Source organism: Athene noctua, chromosome 2, assembly GCF_965140245.1.
Source record: "Athene noctua chromosome 2, bAthNoc1.hap1.1, whole genome shotgun sequence".
NCBI classification, from domain to species: Eukaryota; Metazoa; Chordata; class Aves; order Strigiformes; family Strigidae; genus Athene; species Athene noctua.
Window position 1 is genome coordinate 101,471,025 of NC_134038.1, and position 17,822 is coordinate 101,488,846.

The window sequence follows — 17,822 nt, forward strand, 5'->3', positions numbered from 1 at the left end:
TGTAACCAGAGATTATAGATCAATTACCCATCCAAAGTAAGCAACACTACATGAAAGTTCCAGCTGAAAGTGGGGGCCCATGGTGTTTGATTTTGTACAAAAGCAGAGTGCAATGTATGGAGAGAGAGCATGGAGAGTAAACAGTAAAAATCTGACCAGAGAAAGTTGTATTAAGTAGTTATATAAAGAGTTTTTGGAAGAAGGGGTAGGAGTAATGCTAAGTTGATTCTGCTACAGTTAAAATAAAATCATATGGAGGTTTGCTTAAATTCCTCTGATTTTACTTTTTTATTTGAAGAAAAGGGTGTGAGAAGCTTGATTTTTAAGCTGGAGTAACCTAAATCAGGTGCAGAATTTGAAGATTCTTTTACTTTAAGGCACTGTAATACAGTAGTCTATGAGAAGAATCTCGCTCAATCACAGCCTAGAAATAGCAAATGTTCCCTTAACAAACACTGTTAAAGTCTTTATTGACACCATGAAGCAGTCTTTTCTTAAGCAGACAGTTGAGCTTCTCAGAATAATATCTGTACTGTGGCACAGCAATATTTACATGCACAAAAGAGGGATAATTGAACACTTAGGACAAAGTCAGAGCTGCTGTAGTGGGTTTAACTTCTTTGAAGTCAAATGATTTGCACGTGCCTGCATCATGGCCGAGTGCAATCTCTTCAGTTTTTCAAAGTTAGGTTGCTGAAGATACTAAGGCGACTGTTTGGAAATGTATTTCCTAATCATAGCATTCCTTTTCCACTAAGGATGTGGCTTTGATCAATTATTTACTTACTCGGTCTCAAACAGATCTACACTTTTCAAAACCTTCCTTTGTTCAGTTTGTACCCAAACCACATGTCCTTGGTATCAGCTTCTGCAGAGTCTGAGACAAGCAATGGCTGCAGTTCCACGCACTTCTGAAAGATGAAACAACATGAAGGAAACAATCATGACGTCTGAATTTTTTTATCTCCTCTATTATGTGAATGTTGACTGCACTAGAATATCCTCACCAGCAAAAATCCTCTGCAGTTAACAAATGCTTCAGCTTTGTTTCAGTGCTTAACCAGCTGTAAAAGACATTTTATTGCCTTGTATATTCTTCCACCATAAAACTTATCATTTAAGTAAATCACTTCAGTGTTAGTTTATAGATTACTTTAAAATTGAGAGGGTTTTTATAATTTGTTGTCACTAGCGGCCAGGTATGCATAGCGGCACAAGCAGCAACCTGTACTGCATTATTTGTAGGGGAGGTTACCCCATGAGTAATGTAACCGTCCTCATGCCCTGCTGAAGACGACCATCTGGCTGCTGTGCGCTACCAGAGCGGCTTGCCAGCAGGCATGGCTCATTAGGAGCCCTGTTGCAGGGTGTAGCATCTTTGCAGTAAATTAACAATGCTGCTTTTTAAAAAGGTCCAGATCCTTCCTGATTCAGCAAAGCACTTCAATGCATGTTCAAAGTGAAATGCTTGATTAAAATTTTGTATAATAAAGTTGCGAGTTCTTGTGCTTGAGGTTAAACAGGTAAGCGCGTTCTCTAATCAGGGCCTGACATGTTATGGTTCTTCGGGGATTCCAGGAATCTTGAATATCCTGAAATACTGACTTTGCTGATTTCCAAGCTGAGTATAACCTACAACTGAAAACCAAAACCAAGCCATGTTACTGTGAAGCGTGCAGGAAAGCCTTTTAAAAAGTTTCCTGGTCATCACTGATGCTTGCCTAGTCAAAGAAATTCTAGCAGACTGTTTACACTTTTGTAACCTTAAAATAAATAAAAGAAATTACACAAGCCTAGTTTTTTGGAAATGAAATTTAAAAAAAAAAAAAGTGAAATATTTGGTAAAATGAATTTATTCTCTGTATCTAGAAGCAATAAGAGTGAGTTGTTATACGCCTCCTGACTGTTATACTTCTCACTGTACAAGGTGGTATTTTGTAGCCTCCTGCCTGTGGTCAAGCAAAGACGTGAGTATTAGGAGAACCAAAATCCAAGTTTTTGCCTTGTTTTTTTATGTAACAATGTGCGCCACTCTCCCTCATTTATTTTCTGGTGTATAATATTGACTTATTTTAATACTTTACTGATAAACAATTTATCATGTATTTGTTAGGAGAATGTCTTTGCTCCAGTTCAGTGGGTTAACCGCAGAATCAAAGCTATTCCCTTGCTGCTTGTGAGTTATTTATAAACATAGTCACTGTGTTGCTTGTGCACTGGGTCTAAATACCTTACTATGCGTTCTAAACTTGGCATTTTCTGTAACAGTATATTAACTTAGAGCTTGCTGCTTCATCTTCTGTAATGTTTGATCTTATATACTCACTGAAACAGTGCAAAACTGCAGCTGGCTGCAGTCAGTGTAGATTCAAGCCCCAAATAATTTTTAAACACAATTTGTTGTAAGTGACTAATTGGTGAAGCATGCTATGAATGTGGAGTGTTTTATTCTTCCTCTTACTTTGTTTTATTAGAAAACAAGTTGAAATAAGTTTCTGGTGTGTGTGACATCTTGCTTGTATGTTTTCAAGGTTTTATTTCAGTCTGAATCGGGCTGGAGTGGCATTTTTAATTTATTATTTGGATCTGAAACTTAAAACCAGATAGCCCAAACAAATGTGTTTCCTGTACAAAGACTGCCTAGAAGTAGCTGGAACTTGGTCAAAGCCTTCAAGGTAGGCACAGCACCTCCCGTTGAGGTGCTTGGGATGTCACCCTCCCCAGTGGGGCTGGTGCCGGCTGCCCTGGTGGCCTCTGGACCTTGGGGGTAGTGGTCTCTTGCAGCCCCAACGGTAAGGCAGGAGTCAGATCCCAGGGGTCTGTCTCCAGTTTTCACTCTCGGATTCCCTGGATCTGTTCAGGGGTAAGGCTCTGAGGCTTCACAGGTTACCATGTTTCAGATATGTTGGGGAAATTGCTTGAACACCCCAGGGGTGCAGATTCTGGAAGCAATTAAATCTAGAGAGCTGCCGCAAACACTGCTACAAGACCGGATACCAAAATCCCCATCTATCACAGCTCATCAGAAATCCACATGAAAGTTCAGTGAAAGCCCCACCTTTGCCTTGTCCTAAATTTCCATGTATTTCAGATAAAGCGTTTTAGGTTCGATGATGCAAGCCTCTTTAAATGAAAGTATTCCCAGCAAAATGTCTAGCCCCTCCCAGACACAGGGCTGAGCCTGAGCTGCATCAGAAAATGGGCAAACTTTGGAAAAGTTTGGACCACATGTGAACTTTGCCATTGATCAAATATAAACGATCCTGCTCAGACTCTAACAGCTGAGCTGAAGCAGAGCTTTTGAAAAGATTGTACTTGGATCACAGTTTTATGGCTATCTCTAAAATATTTTATTGCTGTTTTATCATACCGGAGTGTAAATTATGGGTCTGTAAAGACTTGTGATGTGAAGGTTTTATCCTTTGCTTATGTACGAAACATAAGTAGTACCCTTTTGTTTTTAGGGAAATATATATTTTTAAAAGTACAGCTTAGAAAGCTGTGTGTATTAGTAAGAAGAACACCTTACTCAATGTATTTTATAAATGTGGGTAATTTATTTGTATTAGTTGGTAGTGTGTAATTATTTTCAGTCCATTGATGTAGGTCAAACAAAAAAAAAGGAGGAGGGGAATAAGTGTGTGTTGTATATATGTAAATACTACTAGAGCATAAGTAGTGTGTATAACTGTAAGGATCAGAGAGGAAGTATCTTTTATTAGATGAATTAATGGGGGAAAATATCTTTTGGAAGCACAAGGCCTTTCTCAGGTCTGAAACAAACCTTATGTAGTTTGCGTGTAAAGATAAAGAATCAACTTATACTATGTGTGTACACGTACATATGTGCCTATGCAAATGCAGTTACATAGATACAACAACAGGTACAATACTGACTCATTTGTATTAAAATTGCATAGTCGTATTCTTCATTTTTAGAATAGGAATGGTAACAAATGAAAATGTTTAGTCTATTACATTTTTAAAGCTAATGTAAAACTACGTAATTCAAGAAAAGTGTAATATTTCAGAGTCAAGAGGATTAAAGATCACTTCCCTTTGGTTGTGACTTCATTGGGATTCATCAGTAGCTTACCCTGTCCTTTGTTTCTTGGGTTCTGTATCCAATACTCCTTCAGATTTTACTCCATCTGACGTTGAGATGACTTACCGTCATTTCCTTCCACTATCTCATGCTGAGTGACTATGGCCAGAAAAATTGTTTTTATCTGCTCCTTTTAGTTAATGCTCTTGTTCCAGACTTTCTCAGATAAATTTTTTCACAAGTTATAAACCAGTTATTTTATATCTGTAAACTCCATGTTATTCTTCTGCTCCCAACCTTGGCACCAGTATCCTTTACAGTCTCTGAGAAAAATGCTGGTTTATGCTGATCAGGATGAAACTGAAGTGTGGTGCTCTCGTTCTCCAAGACTAGAAGGACTGGAATGAGACATGAGTGGCTATAGTCATGTGAAATACATATTTTTAGTGGTCCTTAATCATTATTGGTCACATTTCTTAAAGGTAATGTCTTTATCCTGCTAGGAGATGCAGACGGATCACTTCACCAGCTGTCAAGGCAAATGTTGCAGTATAGTCCTTGCTCTCAGCAACGTTCTCAGTGTCCTGGTGATGGGTGCCTTGGAAGGACTGCGCAGAACAAGCTTTGTACTACCTCTGCACTTCAGGTTCTCTGTGCTGTAAGTACACTATAATGTGTTTCCAAACTGGTTAACTAGGAGTGTTTTGGCTTAACATCTGGAAAATATATTATGATTTTGATGATTTTATGCTTTTTAGGTGAATGAAACTTTGTATCTGGCTCAAATAAATAAGAAAGTTTCTTTGATATTGATCTCTTAGTCCCTGTAATCAGTAGAAGTTTCCATGATTGCTAGAGAAATCAGGATTTTTCCTGTAGTGCGTTACAAGCATGCTGTAAACAACACAAAGGCTGTAACTGACAGGCAGCATCTGATAAAATTCATTCTCGTGCTCCTGCACCTAACAAGGAAGGGAGGAGATGCTTTTTGTTATTTTGAAGGTATCTTCCCTTCAGATTATAGGATCTATAATATATCTAGTGGTATTTCTGAATATATGGAGAGAGGGATGTTGAAACAATGTTATGTATAGAGGTGTGTATTCTTCAACTGTAAGAAAGATGTGCCTGCAACCTAACTGTACTCACTTTAGCTGAAAAAAACAATTTGGGGAAGAATTTAGCTGAATGGTTATTTTTGGTCTGGCAAAGGGGAAAGCGACTGAGTGACTGTCATTACTCTGATGCTGATTACTGGAATTGACCAGCTTAAGGGCAATTTGCTAACTTTGTTTAAAAACAAAACTGGTCTTTCTGGGTCCAACTGTGATTTAGAAAGGGAGGAGCTCTAAACCACTTCTTTTCTTTTTTAAAAATAAATTATTTTTAAAAAAAGTTTCCTAGCCGAAAACATTATCCGAACCCCACATGCTGTGGGATTTAGGGAATTAACAGGATGATTCAGACACACAATCCTCACATTCATTCCCACTCCTGAGAATTTTGCTTAAGGAATAAAACTTCTTTCCTGCAATTGGTCAAAAACTAAACCAAACTAAACCCTCTTCGTTTTTGGAGGTTTTTTTTGGTCTGACAACTAATAAACCTAACCTTAAGATCTGGTGCACAGTAGTCCAGTATAACCTCAGGATATGAGCGGTGTGACTTTAACAGGCGTTTGCAGCGCTCCTCCCTGCGATCTCTTGACTGATACCTTGTCCGATCACTCCTTCCCTTTCCTCTCTCCTGCTCCATATGGAGACTTGTGCCAGCAAGGGCTAAAGGGTGGTTCAAAGTATTTCCTTTTTGTTTTTTTTTCTTAGGGAGTGGGACAGAAGGTGCTGAGAGCACTGCTGTGTGTATTGGTTTTGCATCTCTGTGAAGAGGGCACTGCCTGAGCTCTGCCCATGAGAAATAGAAAGTTGTGATCTTGTAGCCCTGTGACTCTCTTGATGTAACTCTGCTTTCCTTTTCCTATATGGATGGGGGAAAAGGTCATATAAACTGCAATGACTCTTTCTGCAGCAGGAATAAAGAGTACTCAGATTGTGCAAAATCCCCAAGGTGGGCACAAAGAATCAGTTTATGATGAATGGTTTCACACTGTTTCCCCTTTTGTTGCCGCTTATCAAAACCAAACTCACTCAAACAAAATATGCCCTTTCATTTATGCAGGAAATAAAGCAAGTTAGTGAGACTTGGTGCCTGTGCGTATAGTGCAGTTTAGTTTGAATGCCCTCACACAAGTGTATTTTCTTGCTCTTGCCCACTTAGGAATGCTTCCCTTGGTGCTTCTCCTGCCAATTTGATTTACAAGTTCCTCTGACATAATCTTCAGTGTTTTAAAATTTATAGTCTGATCCCCCCCGCACTGGTCATTCTTTCTCTATACCCAGAAACTTCTTTATCCATCCATCCATCCATCCATCCATCCATCCATCCATCCATCCATCCATCCATTCCTTTGGTCCTTCTTTTGCTCTTTGAATTAGAAAAGTCTCTTAACTTGCTCTTGTGTTATCTGGTCCTCAGTTGAATCAAGTAGTACCAAGCTACCTGGGGATCTCCTGATTTTCTTTCTTATATATGTATTCTCCCCCCATTTTTTTTTTTTTTTTTTTTTTTTTTAAATTCTGTTATTTTTATTGCTGGCCAAATTCAGGCCATGTTGGTCAATCTATCTGACCTGTCTCTCCTGCATCTTAGTTCATTAGAGTCTCTATGGATTTCTTTAAAAATTCACCTGAGTTTGACTGTTTCAAGTTTGTCTGCTGTTCCAGTCTTATTTCACAACTGCTTCTCTTACTGTGTCTTCAGTTTGGGGGTAATCCTAAAACAGACCAGGTTTACTAAACATCGTGCAGGATTTTCCCTTTCACTGGCACAATTCTAGGCAACTAGATCCACAGCTGCATTGCTCACTGCATTTTAAAGACAAATCCAACCTGATAGGAGGATCAGAGTGGCTGCCTGCAGTGTGTGTTGCCTTTCACCGCATTCCTGATTCCCGTTTTGATACACCAAATGCTGCCAACATCCTTGTCTCTTAGGTGCTTCTGTAGTTCTGCGTCTCTCCTCCCTTTCCTCTAGCTGATGTTTCATTAGTGTTTAAATCTACATCCAGTTGTGCTTTTATTACACACAGAGATGGAAACTGCCCAATGATTCCTTTCCATTCTCCCCCTTTCTTTTGTTTTGTCTTAAACATATTCAAGGGGGAAACAGGAGGAGGGATGCAAAAGGAGGGGTTCGGTCTAGACTTACAAAGCAATTTCCTTTTCTCTACAGAACACAGCTCATTTCCTTCCAGAGCAGTGTGGCTGGGAAGTTGCACATTTCTTCTCAGTGCTGACTTTCCTGAAATCTGTTGAGTCAAAGCACAGCTACTAGGAGTGGTCCAGAAGACAGTAAACACAAGTGTGTGAGTGTTCGTCCCTCTCTTTCTGCTGAACGGAAGAATAAACAGAGATTAATGTGGAAAGGAGAGGGTGGTCTAGATAAGCAGCTACAGGGTGGAAATGTTGACAGAAAATAGACAAATATCCATAGACACACCTGCATTTGGGCGTTTCTGCATTGTGAGGCCTCACAGGGCTTATTTTCGCCATAAATGTCTCAAGGACAGAAGACTGAGCAATGTGGAGGTTGATGATTTGCCTGAGGGTAAATTACAAGGTTTTGCCTTTGGAAAAAAAAAAAAAAAGTTTATGGTTGTAAATTTAACTCTTCGTATGTTGCTTTTAGCCAAACAAGAGTTTTTTCCCTTAAAATGCATTTACATTTGCTGTTTTTGAAAAGTATCCCATTTAGCACTGTTGCATCCACTCTTAACAGTTTTATGTGTTTGCTTTAAATCAAATTAATAAATTGCTTTAAGTAAAATTAAAAACAGACCAAAAGAGTAGCACAGTCATGACTGAGAAACTTTCATTCTATGAGTTCAGCATACTCTTTGCTTAAATTTTTCAGGTGAATTCAACTCAGTTTGGAAAGGAAATGCTTCTTTAAAAAAAAAAAAAAAGGTGATGAGATCATAACCTGTCAGCTCCATGGGGTTTCTAATTTAGCTGGTGTCTTTATGTGTTTGTTTACTTCAGAGATGAGATTTCTTCTGTGTTGAGAGTGTGTGGAGACATGAACAGGAAGATGAGCTGGAATATGACTATGTGCTTGATTTAAGATAATTATTTCATCCATTCAGTTTGGCTTTTGCTTAGCAAGACAAAGTTACATGGTATTTATTGTCTTGCCACCAGTAATTGCAGATTCATTACTTACTTCTGAGTCTGAATAAGCTTACAACTGATTTCTTTTTTTAATTGTCAGAAAATGCACAATGAAACTTTAAATGAGTGCTTCTAAACTACTAGACATTGGAATTACTCAGGAACTTGAGTTGATTGATTTTTTTTTTTTTTTTTTTAATAGAGTAGATGAGGAAACCGCCTTTACATTTCATCTCAGAAATAGAAGTTCAGCAAACTATAGGCAAAGGAGCTTTAAAAGATTTCATACTTCCCAGACCCTTTGCCTTGAATTCCCAACTACAGAAAACCTTTCTGCTATTAGCCACAAGTTGAAACACCACAGTGTTTACACCTCTCCAGCTTGATGACATTTTTTCATGTAAAGGAAAAAGCCTGGCTTAGGAAGAGATTGTGCACGGCTAGGCATGCTGATGGGGAGTGGTTACTATATCCACTTGATCATCCTACACTGGATAGTGCCAAGCTATTGGGGCCTCAAAATTTGGGAGTTTTTATCTGGCATGGGAGACTTTGTAAGGACAAGAAAAAGATATTATGATATGTAATGTAATGCAAAGACCATGTTACGGAGCTCATGCTGCAAATTATAGACCTTTTTTTTTTTTTTTTGTGAGGGTAGCATAGCTGCTTCTTGCTTGCTTCAGCCAGATTGCAGGTGACCAGACTGGTACAGGGAGGTACAACTTTTCCATTTGCAGAAGTACCTCTGGAGTCAATAGATGTGTAGCTGGTGGCTGAAGATGCTTGAGTTAGTTACAACCTTCTTATAATCCATCCAGCTGTCTCGGACTGGTTGGCTTGAGTTTTTGACAGCTGTGGCTGGTAGGGAAATCTCTGCTTTGTTAAAGGAAGTTCTGCAAGTGCCAGGTACTCAAGATGAAACAGAGGTGGGGGGAGAAAGGTGGCTATGACATTTCTACTGATATCATCTGCCACTGAGTGATCACTGTGGGTTTCTTCCTGAAATATGTAAGTCTATGTAGTTTGAATGTGTTTTTTTTGGCCTGTTTGCTGTCTATAGTAGGTGCTAAGGCTGCATTTAGTAGATCATGGGAGGGTGAGAGGTAATGGTGCTGCTTTCTAAGAGGGAGAAGGGGTACACAACAAATACAAATGATTTAGAAAATACTACTTTTGTGGCTGCGATCATGGTATTACTGGGGGCTTTTAATGCTCAAGGCAAGGTCAATGCACTCTGACCAAGAGGAAAAACTGCAATAGTAGGTCATATTTTTACCCTGACATGAAAAGACAGGCCAGTATCTCATGTTTTCAAGTAATTTTTCATCTTGTTTTTTCAAATATGCACTCTGATGTTACTTGGGTGGAAGGGGGAGACTCATCTTTCTGGCACAAATTGAGGTTGTGAGTGGTTTTGTACATATAGTCGCTCAGTCTTGCAGGAAGCAGAGCAGTTCCAGAGGAAAACCAGTTGTGTTTCAGGATATGAAGCAGATCAAAACATGTGAAGGCACAGGTATAAATTAAAACGGAGAAAACCAGGGTATCTAGTTTTGTTGCTTACCATCTGGTAGGACTTCAGAGCCTGAGCTGTGTCTCTGGGTCTGTCGATGGCATGTTATCTGGCCTTAAGAAAGTAACTGCATCTCAAAGTTCCTGAGGAGGTCTTGTATTTGTGAAATTGGGACAATAAGCAAGGTGCCTTGAGTTCTAGGGATAAAAAGGTGCTATATAAAAATGGAGTTTCATCACTGTTAATAATTATTCTCACCATAATTTTTACATCAGACATAATTACTGTTTTTCTGTGAACAGTGTAAGATGCACAAAGGTGCAAAAATATAATTTCTCTGAAGGTATTGCTTGGAGGCAACCTGTAGAGTTCTTTGTTTTGTCCTGGTATGTAACATAGTCCATAACAGTAAAATCTTTTCAGATCAATATGTTTCAGCAGTATTGTTTAGTACTTTGCCAGTAAATGATCAGCAGATAAAACACACTTGAAAAGAAAACCAGCATTTGCTTTCTTTTTTTGAAGTTGTTTAGTATTTTGCAAAACAAGATGGAAGACTCTAGATCTCATATAGCATCCACATCTAAAGAGCAATGTGCTTAACTGACATTGGTAGAAGAAAATAGATAACATGACTTACATTCTTGTTCTTACCATTGCATCTTGATTACTGTTGTAGCTGACTCTTATGCAGAAGGTGCATAAGAATGTGGGGTCATCTCTGCATCAGGAGTGGCAGTGTTCAGGTCTTATCTCTAGACTAGCAATCCCTTTCCCATCAAGCATCTCCTTTTCAGTTTTGCTGGCTCAAATAAAATAAAGTGCATTTACATTGAAAAACTTAAGCCTGCTCTTAGCAGTCTCTAGATTTGGAAAAAACCTGGTAGCTGGCTTGCTTAGTGAAAAACCCTTGATTGCAATCTCTAATCTTAGAACTGGTTGCTGGGCTCACCTGCCTTCTTTCAGTGCTGGTGCTGAGCTCAAAGGGGCCAGACTCAGGCAGATAACGGTGATGCTGAATGGAACTGGAAACGTGTATGTAAATGTTATTTTTGGCTAGCACTTTTTCTTTTCCCCTTCCTTGGTACAAGTGTGATGAAAAATCACCATCACCAAACTGGTTGGAAGCAGGTGGAATAACACGTTACAACATGGACAGAAAGTGTTTTGAATGTGAAAAAAGCCTTGGAGTTTCCTAAACGCTTGCAGGAGGAATACTTTCTTCCTGAAACTTCAGGAGGTGTATAAAGACTTACTGGGTGGTGTATCTCTTGACTTTTGCTAACTTTAAGTAAGCATTTAGTAGGTGCCACAGAAATAAGTGTGACCAGAGAACCATAACGCTTCTCAGAAAGTAGCTTTTTGAGATGTAACACTGCCTCCATTTTGTGCCACCCTAGTAGCCCTGCTAAAGCAGCTCCCCTCCATCACAAATGCGTAAAATGCATTGAGGATGGATTATAAAGGTACATATCTCTCCCACATCACTAAATTCTTTTCGCCTTTGCTACCCACTGCCCTTGATATCAGAAACATTACTGGATATACACCTGGGAAATTAGCAGAATGTTTGTTTTACTTCTTTTCAAAGTGTTTTCATGGTTTTAGGTGAGTGTTTGACTTATGTTCATTGGCCCTTGCACAAGAGACTGTGAAAGCTATTTCCTTTTTCCTTAATTAGAGCATGCGGAATATCAGGTTTCTGAGCAGTGAATTTCCTCTCAGGAGATAGGTGAACATGAGCATATGTGGTAGAAGTCGTTATTTTTGTAGAGTTAAGAAGTTGGTCCTTCTGTACTTTCCAGAAACTTTCTTGAGCCAAACTTGGACTTTTCATACAGACAGAAATGCAATTTTTTTTATTTCCCCCCCTCTTTTCTTTTTGGAATTAAATAGACAAGTGAAGAGTTAGAAATATATGAAGGTATTTCTAGGAGGGTGGTAATAGGAGCATGTTAGCAAACATGGTGATGGCAGAAGGCTGACCTAATCTGTTTGTCTATCTTGATTTGAGTCAGCAGGGCTCCACTAGAGGTGAAGCCAGCCCTCTGCTTTTATGTTGGTATTTTCACGTATGCCTTATTTGCAGTGCTGCTGAGAAGGGGAAGAAAAAGAATAAGGGAGAGATGTTTCCCTCTCTTTGCTTGTGCCCTGGTTTTTAAGGTCATGTGTTTTAATATCTGCTGGTTTGTCTGTGTGGGTGGGCAGGTATGAGTCTCAGTCTGTCGTCTTGTGCAATGTCAGGGGGAAGTTCAGGTCGGTGTGCTACCAGGGCCAGCCCACATCCTTCACCCACACAACTTCATGAAACACACATCAATCAGGGAAAACCCTCAGCTCTTCACGCCGTTGGAGCAGGTGTGTGAGCTCATGGTGACATCAGATGATTGTCACGTTGCCCGATGCATGATCTGTGTACAGCAGGTCTACCTCCTGAAATTAATCGTAGTCTTTAATGCAAAACATACAGCTTCAACATTCAGACCGCTGGTACCAATCTTTTCCTCTCACAGATGCTCTGAGGTAGAGCAGAGAGAAAAGTGAGGAGAATTATTTTGAAAAAAATTGTGGATCTCCATGCAAAAACCCCTGCCTAGTGCCATGCTCTTAAAATTTTCAATCAGTTACAAGCATTGCAGAGGGAGAAAGGGCCATATCCAGCCAGAAGAGAAGCTGGCTAGATCAGTGGTGACCCAAGGATTGGAGAGTTCTTGAAGTACAGACAGATGCTGTGCTGTGGGGAAAAGTTCTTACAAAGGTACTGCTTTTATGTCCGTTTAGTGTTGGGTTTCTTTTAAGCACCAATACTGCACCTTGTTTGCTTTCCTTCAGAGATGGACCCAGGATAAATGCATACTCACCCTACCCAACCCTCTTAATTTTGGTGTCTCACAATTTGTTGTATACCGACACCCAGCTGTAAAGAAATTAAATATATGAAGTGAAAATACTCTGTGCTTCCCCAAGTATAGCTGTAGGCTTTTTCCAAGTCCTGTCCTTGGACCACCTCTGTTATGGAATGTGAGGCAAACTCTGTCCCTCTGTAACTGGGTGAGTGTGGAAAGGCATCACTGGCTTCATTTGCCCCTGGGAATTCAGTAGAGTGGCTCTGATTTAAATGTGAACAACCTGTACAATTTGGTGTCAGCTTCTGGCATTTCAAATAGGATATTTTTGTATATAGCCTTTATTTTGATAAATGATTATAGCATATTGGAACAAGTTATGCTTGAGACATATGCCAGTGGGCAGAGGAGGAGATCCAAGGAGTGCTGAGATGGTAGGTGCTTCCAGTCCTGGTCATGCTCTTAGACAGTTGGCAGCGAGTCATCTCCACCATTTGGGGATGGGGTTTCAAAAGTTCAGTATCTCCAGAAATGGAGGGTATCTTTCAGTCTGCCTGCAGCGCTCTGCCCCCTCGGTGCCTCAGAGACAGGACTCATGTGTACCACCCTTCCAGTCAAAGTCCAAACCTTGCTTATGAACAAGTGTATGAAGAAATTCAGATAATTTTTAAACAAAATGATTTATCCAATTATTTTATCTTTACAAGTAAGCAAGAGAAAGAAAGTTTTATTTAAGAGTGGTTAATCATTATAGAAATCCTTTCTAAGAAAAAAAACCCCACTTTTTCATCTGTTAAAATATTGAAGCCTTCCTGATTCAGTGTATTCACAGACATATAAAAATCACAGGGTAAGGGCCTAGTTGGGAACAAATTCCCTTTATATTGCCATGCCAACAGTGTTCATGCAGCTCTGTTTCACCTACAGATAATAATAGACATAGGTGCCTAGTCGCAGCAAGGGAGGCGGCTTTAGTTCTGCTGTGCACAGTTCTTGGATACAGTAGAGCAATTCTGACTCCTACAAGATATTTCCAGCTTTGAAACATTGTTTTGTTTGGTGATTAAAGGTAATGAGTTAGCAAGCGTATAAGTGAATATTGCTGTAAGCTGTAGTTTACCTAGATAATGAGATCATCTTCAGCTATGTTACATAACTTTTTGCTGGTGCAGCTGGTGTGACTTATGTGAAAGGGATCTGAGTCTGTCTGCTTTAGGATGTGAACTCACCACCACTGAAGAGTTGAGAAGAATCTTCCTGTTGGGAGAAGTCTTCTCTTCTCCCACTCCACCCCTTTGTTTTTCTTTTCTGCCAACAGCCTCTTGAAAACAAACTCCTAGACCAGCTGCTTCAGTGTTACATTTTTTTTGCCTTTTTTATAGAAGCTGGTCCCTGCTTGTTGCACACTCATGAGCCACATGGGTAGTGGTGGCCCTGCTTTAAGGTGTAGGAGCTGCTTTCCATGCGCTTGGATAACATTGCATGGATGCTGACTTGAAGGCTGAAGCACAGAATAACCATGTGATGGTCATGGAAGGGTCACAGCTCACCTGGCTTTACCAGCTCTGTTTCGCTACTTTAACATACAAATGAGCTTGCTCTCCTAATCAGGCATAGTGAGGGTAGAACAGGCTGGTACAGATGGTGGGAGAACTGAAGGGGGGTGTGGAGAGAGGGAGAGAAAAGGGAAAAAAATAAGAAAAATATTTGTCAGGCTTGATAGTGTTAATGAAAACATAAAGAAAGAAGGGAGGAAAGCAATGTTTGGAGAGCAAAGAGTGACCTGACAAATGTGACCTCTGTTTTTCCCAAGGGCTTCTGACTTTGAAACCAAAGCTCACTTTAATGTTCACCAGGTGCCATCAGGGTGTTTTGATTCCCTTTAAGAAAGAGAATTAGCCTTATAGTTTCAGCATCTGCACTTCAGTGAACTTCAGTGACAGGGTGTATTCCTGTTCAGATCATAACCCTTGAGGTTCAAAGGCCATGAGCAGCTCAATAATTAATTCTGTTGCAGGAGGCAATGAACACAGACCTGTACTTCACACAGGTTTTGCCACAGGAACCTTTCCAGTCCTGTCCCTGCTCGAACATGGTCCACCTGAGCATCTCTGAACAGCTGACTGGAGCAATCGGAAAACAAGGCAGATGCAGCAGAGCGGCAATGCTGGCAGTATGATTATTCCTCATGCTAAAATAATACTTTTTTATTTTGTTATTTTGTCAGCTGAGTTCTTATTTTGTCAGCTGAGGATTATAGTTCAATTTCTTGGAAGAAGAAAGATGTTATTTTGCTCAAGACATACAGCTTTTTGTCCCCTGTTGTTATATAAGCAAATTGTTGTTACTTACCATCCTCTTTCTGATCACTTCCTCTCTGTGGGTAAATGTGCCTCTGATATTACCGAGATACCTCAGCCTTGCTTGTGACCTGAGTGTCGCATATAGATTTTAGCTCTTCAGGTGATTGTCTTGTCCTGCAGAAGATGGATTTATGGGAATATTGTATATTGTCAGCCAGAGGAAATGACTGATCGGTGAGGTCTTTGCTTCCCCACCTCTAGCTCCTTTCCTCTGAGAGGTCCAAGAGCCAGCTGTTCCTGGACAGCTTCCCCACCCCTTGTGAAGGGCTCAGGAAATTCAAGCAGCAAACCTAATTCCCTGGCATAGAAGCTGTGTTGCAGCAGGAAGGAAGGCAGGGTAGACAATGTGCCCTCAACAGATTTTTCTGGGGGGAAGACCTAGGGCTATCCAAGGGCCAGCTCAAGATCATTGAGTTGCTGGTCACTGGAGTAGTGGGGTGGGCAGGATGGCCTTTGAGAGGCCACATCCAGAGATGACTCTGCAATATCTGTGGTGTTCTCAGTCTTGGTACTGTAGCAAATGGATGCTTTAGGAACAGAATAGAATAGTATCTCTGATACCTCTAGTTGTATTGCAGGACCTCATGGGTCCAGAAGTGCAACAGGATGGCAGCTCCTTCTGCTTGTCAGTACAGTCACCTCCTGCACCCACTATTCGTTCTGCAGTCACCTTCTGCACCCAATTATCTGTTCTGCAGTCCATTAATTTAAAAGTGTAGGACCAGAGCAACTTCAACAAGAGATCTGGGATGCTGCTGTGCGCCAAAGATCTAAGACTGCTAGCGTTCACTGAACATGGTGATGAAGATGTTAATAATCGTGTTTCATATTGTGGCACAAAACGGAGCTTGTCTTTATCTTTGTGTAGAACTGTTCAGTTTATACTGTAGTAGTGCTTCTGATTTAGAGTGAAAAATGAGTGCATAAAGTTGTATTTGCATCCAGAGGGAGCATTTTATTAATTAATAAATAATGACACGATAAAATTGAAATGTACTACCTTTTCTTTTCCAGTCTTACTTTAAGGAGTGCATGATATAGAAGTGTGTGAACAAATAAATGGTTGTCCTTAAAAGGCAGACATGTTGCAGGATAATTTAATTTTAATGACAATAACCATTTAGAAAGGAAATGCTGTACAAAGATAGACAAGGAATATAGCAATAAGAATGTACTTTCATGAGTTTAAAATAGAATATTAGAAGCATATTCCTATAAACCGTAGTCACAATATTAACATGCAGATATCTAGATATCTATTAATATTGTGTTAGCATTAAAATACGTTTGGACATTATCTTGAAAATTTCCAACACAGGCACAAAATCTAGGTACCTGTTCTTTTCACTTCTTGTTAGGATGAAAAGCTTGTTGGAGAGTGTAATATAAGAATGTATGTTCTCTGTTCTTATGTTCCAACATAAGAATGTTGGAGAGTGTAATATAAGAATGTATATATTGCAGTTGGAGAGTGTAATATAAGAATGCTACACGTATTGCTGTAGGTTTGGGGGCCGATTATAATCACTAGGGAGACTGAATGTATTGAAAACCAGAAAATCTCAACAAGCCTTTTAAATGAATTGTTGAAGTCCTCTAAGAGGATTTTAGAAAACAGGTATCTGAATGCATTCACACATTTGTGGAAACCTGAGCGCATATGTGCATTCCTGGGCCCTGGTCTAATTTCACATAATGCTACCATGAACTAAGCCTGTGTTACTATAGTGTGCATGTTGACTGGGATAATGCCTTCTGAATCAATTCAGAGCCCTTATTAGATTAAGGACACTTCTGCTGGAAAATGTGGACCTTCTTCAATTGCACTGAGTGATTTTTAAGGATGCTTCAACATTGGGGACTGGATAATAGATCCTGGAAAATGTTTCAAAGTTGATTTGAATGGATAAGAACAGCCAGTCGATCTTGGAAATATTGACATGATTTTTTGTATTTAAGTTGTTTTTCATGTAGTTAAAAACAGTATTGTAATATTTCTGAAGTCTTCTCTAGTTTATGTTCAGCAGCAAATTCTGGATAGTTCACAAGCAAGTGCAACAATAACAGAAGCGTAATAATTCAAGAGATAGCTGCCTCAATATTCACAGCTGAAAGGTTCTTTTGCTGCATTCCCAAATCGAGCTTTCATCTTCACTTCACTGTAGTATAGTTCTGATATATTGTGTAATGAACAACATCTGATGTAATCTTTACTACTTTTCTTTCTTTTTGCAGAAAGAAAAGAATTTTGTTGTTATGGTAGAAGGAAAAAAATATTCTGAAGTGTTTGCTCTGAGGCACAGCTAGAAAAAAATAGAAGGTAGAAAAAAATTTTCATTGTTTTTATTAATAAAACATCAAATAATTCAAATATACACATGGGATTCTTTTTTTTTTTTTTTTTAAACTTCAGCTAGTTTCAGTCATAGCAGTTATTGATGACGAATCTCTGTATTTCTGTGAGTGAACAGAAGAATGCTTATATTGGGGTGTCCTGAAGTTCTGGATGTATTTTGCAGTGTTGTTTTTACATTTATTTTACTGATCTTGCAAATGACAGTAGTTTCAAATCAACATGCAAGGTTATGAAGACATAAGTAAGCCAACAAGTTCATGAGTTTGAAATATTGCATGCATAGTTTTCTACATAATTTTTTCATGTTGTCAAGTGGATATGAATTGCGAATAAGTGCTACAGGAGATCAGGCTTGCATCATGAACTATTTTGTGTCTTTCAGATATTTTGAATATCACATATATATATATATATAAAATATTTGAAGAGGTCTGTGGTGGTTTTCTGTGCATGTATCTGATATGAAAACT

General features: G+C 39.4%; 1 long non-coding RNA gene across 1 annotated transcript in view; it reads left to right on the forward strand.

Moving 5' to 3' along the window:
- LOC141956990 (uncharacterized) overlaps positions 1–17,822 on the forward strand; it is a 123,069-nt gene that overhangs the window by 64,470 nt on the left and 40,777 nt on the right. Inside the window, exon 2 of the long non-coding RNA XR_012633040.1 lies at positions 4,549–4,703. This is a non-coding gene — a long non-coding RNA (uncharacterized LOC141956990). The remainder of the gene's footprint in view (positions 1–4,548; positions 4,704–17,822) is intronic.